Source organism: Bombus vancouverensis, chromosome 14, assembly GCF_051014615.1.
Source record: "Bombus vancouverensis nearcticus chromosome 14, iyBomVanc1_principal, whole genome shotgun sequence".
NCBI classification, from domain to species: Eukaryota; Metazoa; Arthropoda; class Insecta; order Hymenoptera; family Apidae; genus Bombus; species Bombus vancouverensis.
Window position 1 is genome coordinate 7,531,597 of NC_134924.1, and position 14,606 is coordinate 7,546,202.

The following is a 14,606-nucleotide window of genomic DNA, read 5'->3' on the forward strand; positions in this document are numbered from 1 at the left end:
CCGTATCGGGTTGGAAGAATAAACAGACCGTTGGAGGAGGGGACGAGAACCGAGGGAGAAACTGAAAAAAGTCTATCTTCCCGAGAGCGATATTATCGGTCGGAACTATTTTTTATTCGAAACGACAGGGGTGAACGAGAGAGAAATCGTTCTTGCCTCGCGTTGATTAGTTCTGTTGCACGATATCTCTCCACCCTACCTTCCAGTCCCCAGAGGAAACTAGATCGAGGAATGCACACCGTCGACACCAACCTACCCTTCTATTCTCTGTCTTTCTCTACCATCTTCCATTTCGTTTCATCTTCCATCGCCGTTTCACTCTTCTATTCTCCCGTTTACGTCGGTTCCCGCTGTTTCTCTTTCCGCGCCCTTTCGCCCTCTGACTCACAAACTCTTGTGGTAAATAACCCTACGCGGAAAGTTAATGCCGCTAGTCGACCGCGCTACGTAACTTCACGCCTGCAACATCGATTACAGACCGCCTCTAAAACGATGTACCATCGGCCAACTGGAAGAACGACAGCAAATCCAGTTGCGCGACGTCCTCAAATTTTTACTCGGATTAAAAACGTACGAACGTGGTTTTTAGCTCGCGCGAAAACCAAATCCATTCGTTTACCGGCCGAATTAAAATCCTGCACCAACTCTGTTCGTAGCTCCTCGTTTTGCTTATCGCTCGCTGCCCGACAACTTTTTCCCCGCTATAGTTCGCCAACATAAAAGTGGCGGGTTGCCCGAGTCGCCTGCAAAGTTTCCGAAAATTACCGGGCACCGAGAAGAAATACTTTCTCCGTGGAAAATTCGGACCAGCAACTGGCAAGTTGTCAGGCCGAGAACATACGCTGGCGGTTGGTTTGCAGAGGCCTGTAGCAGACAGGGTACACGGAGAAAGAGCAGGGCGAATCCGGGGTGATAGATAACAAGATGGTCGTGGCCCCTGCTCGTACACCCTGCAACTTCAGCCCACCACCGATAAATTATTCGACGCGCTGTTTTCCGCCAAAGATTGTTTTCCCTTTGCTGCGCTCGTTCACGACGCGCCACAAGAAACATGGACGTTGCACGCGCGCGTTTGGTCGCCGGGGTGCCTGCTCCGGGGTGGTTGGCGAGTTGAAGAGGGTGTAAAAAGTACGGGGCTGCCAGCAGGGCGTCGTCGATGGGGATGGGTAATCCAATGTTATTCTGCCTTTCAGTCAACGACACGCGTCACCCTGGCGCGCATGTTTCGCGTCAAGAGACCGGTGATTTCGCGCGTTCGAAAAATGACGAAATTCTTTGTCACGTGGCATTTGCCAGTCGAAATTGAAACCAAGATCGAGGAAAATTTCGCTACACTGTCCTACGATCTTGGCGAAAATCTAGAGCCATTATCCGGCTTAGCGCGGTCCAAAGTTTCGTGAATTTGTCGTAGTCCCCTCAACCGAGCAGCGGAAGTCAGCAAAAATAAAGACAATCTGCGCTAATGCTCGTATTTCGTTAATTTGCGATCGCGCCCTCTCGGAATAGGAAGAGGAAAAGGAGGAGCCAGAGGGAATTTTGTCCTCCGTCTACCCAGCTGCCGCGATTCGCAGCAACTACGTGTATCCATGTACAAAGTAGTTTTGTTCGGCGCACAAACGACCCGGTTGCAAGCCCGCGCCAACTGAGGGGTGGCGGCTCGCGGAAGGGATGGGTAATCTAATGTGATCGCGCGACACAGTCGGCGGCAGCAATTTTAAAAGGGGGATGCCGAGAGTCGCGGCACACCGTGAGCGAATTTGCGCATGAAAGAAGCCGCGTGCTTCCGAGTGCCCTACTCCAGACTACTCCAAGGGGGTGGAAAAAGCGGGCCAACGGGGCGTGTTCCTTCGGTGGGAAGGAAGAAAAAAAAAAAGAAGCGGGTTGTTTCCCCTGTCGTTCAGTAGCCAGATGCGCATACATCGGATCCAATCACGTGCGTTTATTTAAGCTGTTTGTTCGCCAGACCAGAAGAAAAGTGCGTCGAGGGGTTCGCCAGCCTCGACGCCTTCGTAACGAAGCAGTTTCCATGCGAACCGTATTCTTCCCACTTTGATCCTGTTTCTCTTCGTAGACTATCTAACGATTGCACTCGTTCTCCAACCGTAATTCCAATCGCTACAGATCGGAACAGAAAGTTACAAGAGACACGCTCGAATAGCTCCGGTCAGAGAAAAAAGAGAGCGATGGAGGAGGGCAGAGTTCAACGTAACAAATTCTGACCCGATGTTCCGATAACGCACGGACCGAGATTACGTCATCCTGGTCGGATGGTGGACGATCGGCTCGAAGCGACACGGCCAGATCGGAATGCAACGGGAGCGTAACACCTCGAGGAACGATCGGATATCGCGACACGCGCGCGTTTGCACTCCGATAACAAAGTTGCGCTCATGTGTAGCAACTGTGATAAACGATTGGACTACCGGGAACCGTTGCGTCGAGACGGCGATAGTCGACACCACGACCTGTCTAACCGATAACTCGTAATCGTTTGGCTCACGAGCAATATTTACGGAGCGAGGCGAATACGCGTCGCCTCGCCTCGATAGGGATATCGCAGCCTGTCGACGAAACATCGATCCACTGCCTACCAGTGTTTACTTTGGATAGACGGTTTTACACATCTACGCGAGATTACAGTCGTTTCGAGACTGTAAAAGCAAGAAGAATGCCAGGATATTTCGGCAAGCCGACCGTATATCCTTTCTTTTTTATACCCTTTTACGACAGGATTCGTCTGATCGCGATGAAAGAAAAAGGCGAAGAGGAGGGAAACGAGAGGGAAGATAAGGAGAAGGAAAATTGCAAAGATAAATACGAAAATTCGAGGGTAGGAAGGCAGTGGCGTAGAGGGGAAATCATTTAGCGGCTTTGATATCTCTTAATACGTCGTGAAGGACCACCCGGCGGGATTAAAAAGAGGATCGACCGGAGCGCGCGGACCCGGGGATGCCGGCGTCGCTTATGTCACTTAATTGCGCGTACCACCGCGTTAAAGGGACTCTTTGACGAGGTCGATAATTACTGTCTGGACGAGCGTGTGTATACCACGGACGTCGGCGACGAGGAAGAGGCGTACGACGATGCGATTTCGAGCATTCAAGCGTCGTTACTTTGATTATTTCCCAGGTTACCGGGTGGCCGCGGTTAATTTCACGTTCGTTAGTTGCCTAAAGCAGCGAGAGTAACGGGAAAGTTATTTACCGATCCTACCAGGAAAGGCATGGGAACGTATGCAATACGTTACACACGCTCCATCGACGAAATTGTTTCGGCTTTTTTTCGACCGCCGCCTCTTCCGCTCCGCTCCGTTCCCGTTCCTCGTCCATTTCCCCGTAACCCCAAAACGTATACAAGCGAGCAGTGTGAGCCGGATAGATTTTCCCTACATACTCGGTTAATTACGCCAGCTAAATAGTCGCATTATACGTAACGCTAGAAGTATGTATATATATTCAGCTGCTGCGGCAGCTATCGTAACGCAAATAACGCTATCGCGTCTTCTAGATTTCAGTCGACCGTTTGCAGATTCTTGGCGGGAGGTGACCAAACAACGTAACTCGCACAATCTTGCGCAACTTCGAAACTGGTCCGTAGAAATCTTTGTCGGTTGGTGCGCAAACAGACCCGTTGATACGTTGAATTCCGCGAACGCATACGCGCGTCCATTCCATCGAATCGCAACAGTGTCGTAAGGAAAACAGGGATATCGCATGCATAACAGGAACGACCTCGTAAGCGTTTTACGGAACGTCGTAAAGTGGCGAATCTCCTAACGGAAGCGATTTCCGAACGCCGTGCGGATACACACGGCAAAACGAAAACACACACGGAACACCGGCCGCGGAAATAATCAGCGTTTGATTTATGGCGGCAGACTGAAATTCCAGCACGCGAATTGGAGCGATGAAAGCGCCACTCCTGTCGCGTTTACACGCTACCGAGAGGGTACATGGGACCGGGAATCGACGGGATTGTCCGCGGACAAAAGATCCGCGATGCAAGGATCCATCGCGGCTTTGCAAGCCAGGATGGTTGATGGCCACGCGCGCGATGGTTACGGGTGATTTGTGCGCGATTGTTCGCGTCCCGCCGCTTGTACATACACGACCGGCGTGGCAATCGGCGAATCCCACCTCTGTCTGCTCCTCTGTCTCTCTGCGTTTCTCGTTCGCTTATGCAGCGCGATAAATCGATCCTCTCGACGGAGGTCGAATTTGCCTAGGAAATATTTTTCAAAATCCGTGGCAAAGGTCGAAACGAACACCGTGGTCGCTTCTCGCGGCCACGTTTCTCGCAAGAGAGCGTGGAAAGTTCTCCGGGAACAAAAACGCCTCGGTTCCTAGCCCCGAAACCGCAGCGTGGAACTTCTCGCGATTCCATGTTGAACTTGCTAGATCTTCGAATCAACTTGTCACACCGAGAACCGTATTATTTCCGTGTTTTTCCAGAGCTGAGAAAATAAGCGCAGGATGAACTTGTTGATCCAGCGGCAGCGAAAGGCTTGCAGCTACCGTGTTCGGCTAGACGACCCGTTTCCCTCAGCCAGTCGATTTTATCGATCGATTAAAACGTCGACTATAACAGAGCGGATGCCCGGTTCGACACACACACGCGTGTAAACATATAAAATTGTGTATTATATACGGTAACGTAACGTTTCCAGCTCATACATAGAGATGCGAGTGATTTCCATACATATCAGTTTCATTTCGTTCGACCGCGCTACCCTACGGTGCCACTGCATAGCTTCCACGATATCGCGCAACTATGGGGGAGGCACTGTAACGTAGGCGTCTAATCTATGGGTATATCGACGCGCTCCACGTTTCACCGGACCCCCATCGAGCGACAGATGTCGGTCTTGCACTGCTCCTAACGACCGCGGCAAATGTTATTACTCCTTTTTAATTCGATTTCGTTTGCGTTGCGCGGGGGCTCTGCCGCTAAAAAAAAAAGTTCACCCCTTTCGAATAGTTTCGTGACCTGTTTGGGAAAACACTATTATTATCGCCGATCAAAGTGCTTGCGCGCGTTGCGCTTCTACAGGCTCGAGTTTTTCGATCCTTTCGAGCGTGTGAGTGCGAGGAAACGCTGAATCCGTCGAAGCAACTGGTGATTTCGAGTCGAGCGAAAGAAACTCGATCGTCCAAGACGAGGTTACGATGTCGCAAGTCGAGTTAGCAGCGGATTAAATGGCCGCGGAAGCACAAGACGCGCGTTCTTAACGAAAAACTAGAAAGTCAGAAGTATATATCGAGATAACGAGTCATTTTCACAAGTGTGGAACATAGTAGTGAAGAAGCCAGTGCTTGGATAATACGATCGCACAGACAATTTCCATAAATACCATCGTCTTTGCGCGATCGCGTTCGACGATGTCGTGCCGAATTCATCTTTACTTTCTACGCTCGTGTTCGCGCTTCCGACGCGATCGCTCCGAGTTTCCCTCGTTCCGATTCCTTGCCCGCCATTCGATCGTCCAACAAAGACCGTCCCACGGTGAGAGACCGAGCGTCTTCGACTTAAATCTCGAGGGGTCCGATTGCAAAGGACGGACAGACGAGAAATAAATAACGTTCGTAATCTCGGTCCGGCACTCGCTCGAGTATTACGAAAGTTTTCGGCGCAGTCCATGGAACTGCTGCTTGCTTTCGAATAAGCTGCTTCCCCCGAGAACACCGTGGCTCCGCTTCTTTTCGAAATCCGGTTTCCTATACATCCGCTCGCTAGCGATTTGTCAGCGAGCTAACGGTGCAACGTGAACCGTAACGCAAATCGCTGCGCGAGAACCGTATCGTGTTATCGCAGACCGCCGTTTGCTTGTTCATTAACCCTTTACAGTCCTGTGTCGAATACGACTCGACATCAATTTTTATCTCAGCAGCTCCTTTGTCGAGTGCCACTCGACGTTCATTCAGTCCCACATTTCTTTCGTGAAACGTGCGAAAGAAAACCAGGATTGCATCCTGGAAATTGTTTCAAAGTATATCGTACACTTAAAAATTACAAAATACAAAAATAGTGTAAATAAAACTGGTATTTACGCGAATTTCTTTCCTCCTTTATTTATTCAAATTGTCTTATTTTTTAGTTAAAGTAAATTTCAAACAAAATACTTAAGAACGCTAAGAGCTGCTGGCAACGAAATGCCCGTTGCTTAGCTTGAAGCAACGCGAAACTTTAGATTTTCCATCGAAATGAGAAATACGCAAGTCGCGTTTTCGATTGAAAGTCGATCCAAGCTAAGCAAGGTTTTCGTTGCTTACTGAGCCACTGCAAGTTCAAGGTCGCGTGAAATTTCGTTCTATGATTTACGAGGCTATAAAAATATCCGAACCCGTTTAAAAGAAGAGTGCCGGAGTTTACAGCGAACACGACGTTCATGGTGGCGATAAAATCGGCCCGCGTGTGATTGATTTCTTAATGATTGCTCGGAGGATCCATCGTCCCGCCCTCTCAAGTACGGGGCGCACCGATAATGCAAATTTCTACCGCGAGGGTTAGGCATAGCGGTGGACGCAGCAATTATGCATAGCGGTGTCGGCGAGTTGGGGTCTCGCGTTGCTCTGACAGCGGCAAAAGTTAGAGAGAAACGAGGAGAGAGGGTTGTGGAGAGCGAGAGAGACAGAGAAAATAACGGCAGGACGAGATGTGTACAAGTGGGGGGTGTCACTCGCAGCTGTTTCAACCCCGTGCCACGAGCCACCCCCAAAACGAACGAAGGAGTAACAGCAGTCACTCGGTCATTAAGGGGCGTGATCGTTGTTTGATTGCGGAGGTTGAACCTACCTTTTTCGCCGTTTCGATCGTTCAGTTTACCCCTCGTTGCCTTTGTCTATGTCATAACATTATAAAACATTTCCATGCCTCGAAAATTACACGTTGTCCTAAAGGGAAGTTGGAGAGAACGAACCGTTGCAACTACGTGTTTCATTAAGTTATGTTTCCAGCCGACGTTCACGGATGTATCACGAATCTCGCTAATGTCCGCACGCTAATTTCCAACGCATCGTTTAAAGAATTCCGCGTATCCGACAGCAACGTTGTAGTCGATTCGGTACGAATCAAGAGATAAGCGACCACGAGACGACCGTGGATTCGCATTATTTTTGTTCGCGATTTAACCGGTAATCGATACGCTATTTGCATAATTACCGGGAAGCGTGCGGCGATCTGTTCGGGAGCGTCCATCGACTCGCAAAAACTAACGCCGTAAACGCAAGGTTCTGTCTGGTGGCAGCTGCTGATTCTCCAGCGTTCGGCAGTGGCCTTTTCTTACGAGCGTAAAAATTCATAAAAAGAAAGAGAAAAATACAGTGGGCTTGAAATGAAATTCGCGAAACAGACGCCGCTGTATTTCTTGTCTCTGGCGTTTCGGTAGATGATCAAGGATAATTTAAACGCAGGGGGACGTGCACAATTTCCGATTCTCCCTCGTGCCTGCCGACTCGATCGCGATATAAAAGCGAGGGTTTCGACCTCCGAACGATGAGGTGTTGGAACGCCTCCAAAGGCGTCTTTGAGACGTGACGAGCTCGTAAACGTTGGTCCGCCGCGCGTGGATGTTTCGTGAGACGTCGTGTATTCCTGCGAGCGACCGCCCCCGCGCGAGATATAAATTAAATCGACTTGTCACCGGCCGCCGCCACTAAATAATACTTAGCGCTGGATTAACGCGCGGCCTTTACCAACGAGAATCAGCCAGCAGCGCAGCTCGACCTCCTATTTTACAAGGAGACAGGCGGTCGCCTTCGAACACGATATACACGCGCGAATCATAGCGGCCAACTCGCGCGTGATCGCGAAAATAAACACGACGATATTTTATCCGAAGCCGGTAGAGAGTCGCTCGAAAACAAGCTCGCAAGTCTTGGTTTGTTAGACGAAACGCGATCAACGGTGGCGAGAATTAGGACAGTCGATTTGTACTGGTCGTTGGAAGTGGAGAGCGGCGGGGGCGTGAAATGATCGCGCGAGTCGAGCGACGGAAGAGAGTCTGCGAAGGAACGCGTCCGAGTGTATGGAAGAAAGAAAGATGGAAGGAACGTGGTCGGCGAATCGCCAAGAGCGAGGAAAACGATGGCGGAAAGGAAGAATAAAGGCGAGGAAAGTTGACTCGTAAAGAGGAAGGGTGAAGGGAGCGGAGAGGCAAAGGAGATCGCTGCTAGGCTGTCGCGACCAGACGAGGCAGCCTCGAGATCCGAAGTTAAAGTTTTCTCGGTGATGACCGGGCCATCGCGGCACCGTCGATAGAACAGGGAAGGAGCGTTTTACGATAAAACTGCTCGGATCCAATTTATCTGACGCGCCACGCAGCAAGAACTGGGTCGCTTCCGGGCCATCGTTCCCTCCCATTTTTCCGTCGGGCTTCCCTTTCGTACGTTGGCTCGCCGCTCGTTCTAGCGGATATATTCCGCGACTGGTTCTCCGCTAATGGCAGACGCCACGCTGCTTTCCATCGCGGGATATTTAATTGCACGCTGTCCGAAATCGAAAATCAACAGCCCAAATTACTTCTTTCCTGTTCGTGTTTCTACTTTTCTTTCTCCTTCTTTTCGAACGAATGCCCGCTCGTGCCGATCCTCTTTTTCGGGAATTTTCTCTGTCAAGGAATTTGCTGCCGCTTCGCCAGATACGCGGTAGCTGGAATTTTCAACGTAATTCGTTCGCGCGACCTAACTTCCACCTCTTACAAGTGGATATCGTTAGTGGATATTGCCATATACACGATTCCGCCAATATTCATTTTGCTCGCCATGGCGTTCCGCCAGGAGCGTTTCCCGCGAGCTCGGTTATTCTGCCGGTTGAAATCGAAGCCCGATAGCGTGTCGTTCGAACAGCGATCGTTATCGTGTCTCGGGGACGCGAGCTACCGTGAAATCTCTCCGTGAAGCCCGAAGAGACTCGTTTTCCCTCCGTAAGCGAATTTTCTTTAACGGCGCGGATGGAAGTACGATCAGAAGCACCGCGTGTCCCATTATATTCGCCGTTACGCGGATATCTAATTAATTCGTTTCTTTCGACGGCGCGTTAAAAAACCGTTGACGAGAAGGATGCGCGATAAAGCAATGATTTATGCGGTAACTTAGCGTTTGAACTCGCGGAGAGTCCACGGAGGCAGTATGAAATTACGACGGCAACGGTAGGAAGCTCGGATGACGTTGACTAATATCAGAGGTGGGAAGCTTTTGATTAAGAGCGTCTTTACACCTTGCCGCGACCTCGGGGCGGATCAACGGCCGAGCGAGCCGAGTAACAACCAGCGGACACTTGGATGGCCGCGCTTAAGTGGAAACCGTTTATTTCTCAGATTTTCCCTGCAATCCGTGGCGAGCCGACGATGAAAAATTTGATGAATTTAGCGTCGACGGGACCAGAGCGAATAGGTGAGCCGGAAGGGAAAATACGCGCAGTGTCGGCAGATCGTGTTCGATATCGCAACAGAGTGGCGTTTTGATGGAACCGTGAGCCGAGAATTAGTAAGTCACACGCGACGAGCCTATTTACATGCTTCTTTACACGGCCACGGAATTTTAAGCGATCGTTCCCCTCGTGTGCGAAGGACTCGCGTGGGTGTCGCTGTCTCCTATTTACCCGCGCGGGAAAATTCGAATATTAACGAGCGCGTTACGCAAATACGTTCGAAAGTGTGAATCGATTCCGAGAAAGATCCGACGAAAATAGGACGCGTCGGTTAATTAACGCCAATGCGTACGTAAGCGTTTACGTTGGAAGGTGTAAAACCGAGCGCCGGATTCAAATAATTTATAGTAGCATTACGTGCCGCAAATAAAGACGATACGCAAAACGCGAGTGAAATCGCGTTCGATTATCGTTTGTCTGCTAATTAGTCTGGCGCAAGCTGCACACCGCTTTGTGTCTGTCATGTCTATCGCGAAATTAATTTCTGCCGGTCGAATGTCTCGAAAAATTGCACGGTTTGCGGAAAGCAGCGGCGGAATCACGCCACGGGAAACGCATTATCCAAATCGAACGGGCTGCCGTGGAACGCGGCACGCGCTTTAGGTGACTTCTAATTAATTATTTTGCAGTTGCCGGCCACGCCATCACGCTGACAGCCGCACGGATAAACAATTATCGAGCGCTCTAACGAGTACCGAGTTCTTTGGCAAAGCTACGCGTTCCCTTGTCGTTCGCCACGCGTCTCTTTCTTCCTTCCTTTTCATCGAGCTGTATTTCCATTTGATTTCGTCGCGTTGCTCAGTGTCGCGTCGCTGAACCGTAATATCACGAGGATACCGAATCTTTCGAACACGATCGTTACGAGATACCTTAACGAATTCCACGACGTTTCCCCCGGCGGCAATCAGAGCGACCGTTCTCGTTAAAGTTGCCCGATCGAAATACGTTTAAAGACGTCTTTAATCGTCGCCCCTTATCACGCTACAGTTCTACAAAGTTTCCGCGTACGGTCTGGGTGCCGCGAACCCGGTCTCATCGGGGACGGACAAGTATTTATGTCGGTGCTCGTCCGCACGCACTTAAACCATACGATATCTACGTAATTCGGGTCCGCCTAATGGAGATAAGCCAGAACGTACGGCGCGGTTTTCTCGGATGGCGTAATGAGCGAAGACACGAGGTCCTTAATAATGCGCTCGAACCGTTTCCTCGTGGTCTTTGCCTCTCTGCCTCTCGCTCTCTGTTTCTCTGTTGCGCGCCTGGTATCTGGTGTTTTCCCTGTCTGGCCCCCCGGCGGCGCACGACGGACGCAGGTGCACCGGAATTGCCAGACCGACTCGCAAAATCTGAGCCTCTCTACGGCTTTACGACCGGCTAAAGCCACCCTCTTCGCGCCACCAGCGTAAAGTTACTAAGTACTCGAGGGAGATTCGATAACCTCTTTAGAGCGACATCGGTGACGAAATAATTAATCGTCGTTGCCGCAGGAGATCGGTCAGGGGAGTTAAACTTTATTCGAGAAGCATCAGCCTCTCGCGATCATCGAGCTTAACGATACGAGTAAACGGAATAATTTGCTAAGAATAATTCTCTTGGGAATAAGTTGGTCGCGTGGGAAGACGAAGCGCAAGACGAGGAGCGGGGAAAATCAAACCTGTTTGAAGAGCGAAACGCAAACGTATTTCCTGGAAAGTACCCATAACCGAGAGAGAATCCCGGTCCCCGTGGAATACGAATTAGTCGGAGATATATTGTAAATACGAAAGTACTCCCTGGTTTGATGTTCTCGAAATTATTAATTACCGGCAACTTCGCTGCGCGGGAAGTTTTCGTTTGATCATCCAAGTTAAGCTGCGTTAGACACGGTTAGCGCTTAGGTGGTTACTTGCCTATAAACGTTATACGCGGTGCATCGCCGTTTCGCATCACGTCCTGCGTGTATATTCGATCGTCGAATGACCGCGGCTCTCCTTGTGTCTTGTTAATTTCGAAATAAAAAAATAAAATAGAAAAGAAGAAGAAAAAAATAGGAGAAGGGAAAAGACTAACCTCCCGTGCAATTCCGAAGAGCAATCAACGGGGTTCGTCCAACTTCAAAGAACACGCGAGAATGGTTAAATTGCAGGATGAAATGCGAGATACGGCTCGGGTTAAAGGAAAGAATAACGCAGAGCTATTACGGGGGCGATACTCTGGAAAGTCTGACGGTCGTCGAGGGTTAGAAAGTAATAGACCGAGAAATTCCTCCGAGACGAGCGAAAGGTCGCCAAGTCAGCCAGCTAGCGCATAAAGAAATTTTTGCTTCGGGCTTCGCCGGCATTTCCCGTGAGAGTCTGTTCCCCGTCCCATTCCCCCTTCCTTTTCCGATTCTTCTCTCGGCATGGCTATGGTGCGCGCCTACAGCCAATCTTGTCCGCTAATAAAGTACGTACGTCGCAGCGACTTACCTTTCGATCCTGGACGGAAGCCCCGTTTGTCACGATTGCGCTGCCAGCATTCTTCGCTGTGACAGTTGGCGTGTCCACTTTTCCCCTTGGCTGACTTTCCTTCGTTCTCTATGGGATCTCGCGACGTATCGTTCGGTGAACAACGTGCGTGCAACCGTCAAGTTCAGGGTTGCCGACGTTTCCACGGAAAACCAGCGACGGACAGCGGGTTCCCTTCCCTCTATTCTCGACCACGTAATCCGGTTCGTTTTCCGAAAGTGTCTCTTCGTTCCTTTACTTTGAACTTCTCCAAGATTCAAGGTCTTCCCCTAACTCGTTCCGCTATTCTCATCGCGTTTCTTTCTTCCTCGACTCGGAACAGAAAACCTTCGCCGACTTTGCACAGCGGATCAGACGCGTTCCATTCTCCAGGATTTCTATCTTGGCTCGACGATCTCCAGGTTGATCGTCGAAGGGTCGTACGAATCGTCGTTGCTTTTACATGGGACAACGGTGGAGAGAAACGCGTGCAGCGGTCAGACCCGTTAATCGATCCTCGTTACGCGGTAGCTCAATCGTCGTTCCACTGGATCCGCTGATCGAAAGCAGATCTCGCTACCTCTCGCCAATCCCTTCCCTTTCTTTTTGCCCGTTCGTCTAACTCTAGGCTGGTCCGTCGACTACGGCGATTTTATTGCGTCGAGAGGATGCAACGTGGCCAGACGATCGGTCGATGTTCGATAAGGCGCTAATGCGCTAATTGGCAGCCGAACACCGCGTATCCTGTCGCTCGAGTTAATTATATTTAATTGTCGGGCCATTAATCGTATCTTTAATTACCCACTGTGCGCTACGTACGGCGTGCCTCGAATGTCGTGCGAGTTGTACGTCGAAATCTCAACGATCCGAACTGGATCGATCGAATTCACCGTTCGACGGGCCCCACGATCGGCTGCGAGCGAGGACGAAAATCGTGAGAGATCGGCGACGACGACGGACGATCAGGCGATTTGATCCCTTAAAGGTAAAAGGGAAAGAAGAAAGGCAAAGCTACTCGTTTGCTCTTCGACGCTCCCGGTCTCTTCGACAACGGTCTCTTACGGTTCTCCGATGCGCTTCAGCGGTTTCCCGAGAGGATCGTTCTTTCTCCTCAAAAGAGTTTCGCAGACGGGGAAGGAGCGCGAGCTCCACGAAGGGTCGTCCACTTTCTTCTCCTTAGGGTGGCGAGATCCTTTTTCCACGGATTCACCACCGTCCCTCCGGGCCGCTACCGCTCCCAACGCAAAGTTCCCTTATTACTGGGATCGATCGGTCACTTTTTCTCTTCCACGCTCGCTCCTCGTCCGTCGGAAAAAGGTCGCGCAAGATCCCCGCTAGCTTTATCTACCGCTTTGCCAGGCTGTCTTCGTTAACCCGGAACAGAGAGACGTGGATCCGCGAAATCGCCACAGTCGAGTTCCCACCTAACAAACTCCAGGCCACTACGCTCTGTTTTGGTAACAGGCGCGCTTTCCACGCCGCTACACAGTCTCTGGTTCGCTGGTACGAACGAACGGCAGATATGGTTCGAAAGTCGCGTCAAATTACGCCAGTCGAACCTGTCCCCGGGATTTCCAACATCTCGTCGCGCGATTGGTCTCGCGGAACGAAATCGAAACCGTGTTTATCGGCGATCGTAATCGAACGATGCAACAACGGAACACGAGGTTTCCAGAGATTCACGAGTCCAGCGAGCTGTCGAGGGCCACGCGATCGGCCGGTCAGAGTGGTTGTTGTCGCGACGAAAGTGTTGGCGAACACGAATGCCAAAGGTAAGCTCACCGAGAGAGGAGGTGATCCCGCAACGAAGCGGGTTCTCGGCACGACTGAGAGGCTCGAACCTCGGCGACGAGAGCCACCCCCACGGGAGGGTGGCAGAGCGAGATACAGAGAGCGAGAGGGAGGCAAGCCGCGGGCTGAAACGAGAGGGCGAGCGGCCCAGAGCGAGACGGACTGCGCGCAGTCGCAAATTCGAAAGCCGGGCGACGATATTAATTACATCCTTTCGACCGACGGAAACGAATCGAGCGCAGCACACCGGAATATAACGAGACTGCGGCGTACGCGTTTAAAATCTATCCGCCGCGTGTCCTTTCGAAAACTTGACCGTTCTAGCGCCGCCACACGGATTTTCGCGGCTCACCGTCCACATCTTTCCATCGAGACCGACCCTCTCTCGATCTGCGATGCGCTCCCTCGGTAAGCACCCCAAAATAATGGATGGATAATCTGTTCTGGCGTGGCCCGCCGGGACTAAAAGGTTCCTACGAATTCGTCGATCGTTCTCCTCTGCTCTTCTCCGCTGTTTTGTTTCCCTTCGTTCCTCCCCCTCGTTCACCATTTCCCTTCGTTTACCATCTCCCTTCGAGATCTCTCGGGACGCGTTTCCCCCGAAGCCACCCTGTTGATCGCCGAGCTTTCGCTTCGTCCAAGCGTCACTGCGATCGCTCTCGTGGAATATTTGCAACAATTCTGCAAAATTCACATGGATGTGAGAAAAAAGAAGAAAAAAAGAGATGAAAAACGGCTGTAGCGGAGAACGGGGAAAGTCGATTTCGTAGCAAACAGTCGCCGATTAGAAAACGCTGTCGCAATGACCAATCCGAGGGATGACCGTTCGATTACTTGGCCGACCGTGTTCGGCGACCTGGTTGAGAATCTGGTGGAAAACTTTCAACGTTAATTGCCGCGAATTTTCATCGGATTTCTCTCGGC

General features: G+C 50.8%; 1 protein-coding gene across 1 annotated transcript in view; it reads right to left on the minus strand.

Annotated features, from left to right (window-relative positions):
* pxb (putative Hedgehog signaling attenuator pxb) overlaps positions 1 to 13,705 on the minus strand; it is a 229,279-nt gene extending 215,574 nt beyond the window's left edge. Inside the window, exon 1 of the mRNA XM_033350283.2 lies at positions 11,874 to 13,705. The gene's annotated coding sequence lies outside the window, so the exon portion shown is untranslated. The remainder of the gene's footprint in view (positions 1 to 11,873) is intronic.
* Positions 13,706 to 14,606: the final 901 nt, after the last annotated feature.